The 2,974-nt window shown below is 24.8% G+C and overlaps 1 long non-coding RNA gene across 1 annotated transcript; it reads left to right on the top strand.

Annotated features, from left to right (window-relative positions):
• The first annotated feature begins 1,871 nt into the window (after positions 1-1,871).
• On the top strand, positions 1,872-2,530 carry LOC150025655 (uncharacterized). The gene is made up of 2 exons (XR_016515160.1): positions 1,872-2,274; positions 2,369-2,530. It is a non-coding gene; the product is annotated as an uncharacterized LOC150025655 (long non-coding RNA).
• The last annotated feature ends 444 nt before the right edge of the window (positions 2,531-2,974 follow it).

Here is a 2,974-nt window from a genome sequence, read left to right as displayed (position 1 = left end):
GTGATTTATTATGTTTTTTAAAGTTCGTTGTAACAAAATTGTGATTTAAACCTCTATGACCCAAAATGTGTGCTCTATCAGAGTTATACATATGTGACAACTTTTAGATCATGGTTTTATTGTTTAGTCCATACATTTTAAAGACAACTTAAAAAATGTGGTATAAATAATCAAGTTTTATAGATGTGATCTTTGATAGTCCTTAAACCGAACTTGTACAATCATTGTATTTTTTATGTTTAGAAAACAATTATATATATATATAAAAAAAACATAAATCAATGTATTTTAAAGTAAAATATGGTGTATAGTAAAACAAAAATAAATTTTAAAAACAAAAAAACAAAATGAGATACAAACAAAATACAATGATACTTTATCTTGTTTTTTTGTGGGAATGTGTAGAGCATACTCCAAGCACTACAAGAAAATCATTAAATAACAATCAAATTTACATAAAAAATAATAATTGGTCACTATATTGACTAAATTAGGTCTATTTTAGAGACTAAAAAATTATTGGTATCTAAAGTGGTTTTCAATATTAATAAAAATTTATAAAATGATTTCTAAATTGGTATCTAAATTAGCTACTAATATTTTAGATTCTAAATTAGTCTCTAAGGTTGTGTTTGGATTGAGGAGTGGAAGTGTGAGGATTTGAGGGGTGAATGTGTTAAGATTTGAGAGGAAATGGTGAAAAAATTAGTGTGTTTGGATTGGGGTATGTTAGTGGATTTGTGAGGAAAGTTTGTTAAAGTTTGTGAGTTATATGATGGCTGTGAGAGTATTTTTATCATTTTTTAAAGGCGTAAAATATACGATTACAAATTTAACTTTGTCTTTAAAAAAAATTGAATAATTAAATATTAGGAATTTTTGTGTAAATTTGGATGAATTAAAATTATTGGTGTATAATTCGATATAGTATAATAATTAATTTCTGAAAAAAAAAATATGAGTTGCTTGATGAAAATAATTTAAAAATTGTCAATTATTATATAGAAATAAATAATTTAAATATTCTTAAATTTAAAAGTATTAATTAGAAAAACCTTTTGTTTTAAATGTAAATAGTATTATTCTATTTGTAATTATTATTATTATATAATTTGTTTATTATAAATAAGTATATATTTTTTATTAAAATATAATTTTATTATTAATTATTATTATTTCATTTTATTAAAATATTGGTGTTAGTTAAATTTATTTAATAAGGGTAAATTCGAAAATAACCTCATGTTAACATGACTTTCCTTTTGTTTCTCTTTATTTTAAGGGGATAGGATACTTATCGTTCACACTTATATCTTCTCATTTTCTTCTCCCACAAAATCCTGGATCCAAATGACTTATATTCCCTCATATCTTTGGTTGTGAACAATACATCTATATAAACAAAAAAAATCCTTAAAAGACTAATAGAGACTAATTTAGAATATAAAGTAGTAAGTAGTTAAAACATTGGTAGCTAATGATTAATGGTTGGATACTAATTTATAAGTATTTTATAAATTTTTATTAATAATATAGACTAGTTTAGTTACCACTAATTTTTAGTTTATAAAATAATTTATAATTTAATCAAATAGAAACTAATTTTTTTAGTCTCTAAGATTAGTTTTTATTCAATGATTTTCTTGTAGTGAAAAAAGAGATAAAAAAATCCACTATATATTCGCAATAACACATCAAAACCGTTGAAAAAAATTAATTTTTTTCATATTTTCTGGACCATGTTCCAAGAAAAAGAAAAAGAAAACAAAAGGTGATTAATAGTCATAATTAATGGTCACATGATGAAAGCTCAGAATGCACCATGCATGTGGCTATTGGCTATAAATGTAAGACTTTCACAGTGTTTCATCCATCCAAAATCAAAAGCACCAGTGAGTGATTGAGATAAATCATTGTAGCAAAAATGAAGAGTGTGTTTGTACCATTTTTGAGTTTGGTAGTTGTGTTAGGCCTCACAGTTGCAGCCACAAAGCCACCAAAGGCCCTGACTTGTGAGCAGACAAAATCCTTAGTGACGCCATGCTTAGATTATCTCACCAAGAAAACAAGTACCCCTTCAACTCCTTGCTGCCAAGGGTTGAATAAATTTATAGCTTCAACACCTACAAAAAAAGAAAAATGTGCTGCATGTAAGTGCCTTAAGAAAGAAGCCTCTCACATTCCTAACCTAGATGTTGACAGAGCCAATAAACTTCCTAAAGTTTGTAATATTAGTGTCGATTATCCCATTTCCAAGGACTTCGATTGCGAGAAGTGAGATTTCTTTTTTTCTTTGTATATTATTCATGTTAATACTACTCATTCATTTACTTTTCTGACATTATTTTTTCTTTCTTTTCTTTTTCAGAATTATAAAAAACAAGCCCTGAGGAGGAGATGAGTCATTAAAAATGGTGGATTATGCTCCGAAGTTGTTATTTTTTTTGTCGAAAATAAGATTGTTTGTTGAGCTTGCGTCAAAAAAAAGATTATGTTAAAACCGATAATTAATGAATAGTTTTTCATGTGTCTTTGGTATCTCCCATCCTTTTTTATCATAGAGTTTATTTTTACATTTAATTAAAATGAATGGTTTGTGTTTAATTAAGAAAGCTGGTTTGGTTTATTATATAATTTATTAAGGAAAAATTTAATTAAAGCTCTAATTTTCTTAGGACAAACTAATTACGAAATCAATTCTCAATTATATTTAAACGAATAGATGAGTACAGTAGTAATAAGACTTATTAAAAAAATTAAGAAAATCATGATATATAATTTAATGTATTAGTTTAATGTATGTATATATATTTAATGTGATGAAAACTGAAAATTAAAAAAATAATTAATGTCACAACCGTTTTATTATATATTTCTTAATTGCATGTCTACTTTAAAAATATAATTTTTTAATAAATATTGTTAATTACTATATTATCAAACTATCATTAAATACTTAAAACAAACGTTTAAA

Source organism: Phaseolus vulgaris, chromosome 8, assembly GCF_051622355.1.
Source record: "Phaseolus vulgaris cultivar YP4 chromosome 8, ASM5162235v1, whole genome shotgun sequence".
Lineage (NCBI taxonomy): Eukaryota > Viridiplantae > Streptophyta > Magnoliopsida > Fabales > Fabaceae > Phaseolus > Phaseolus vulgaris.
Note: the sequence above shows the minus strand (reverse complement) of the source record. Positions and strands in the feature narration are given on the sequence as shown.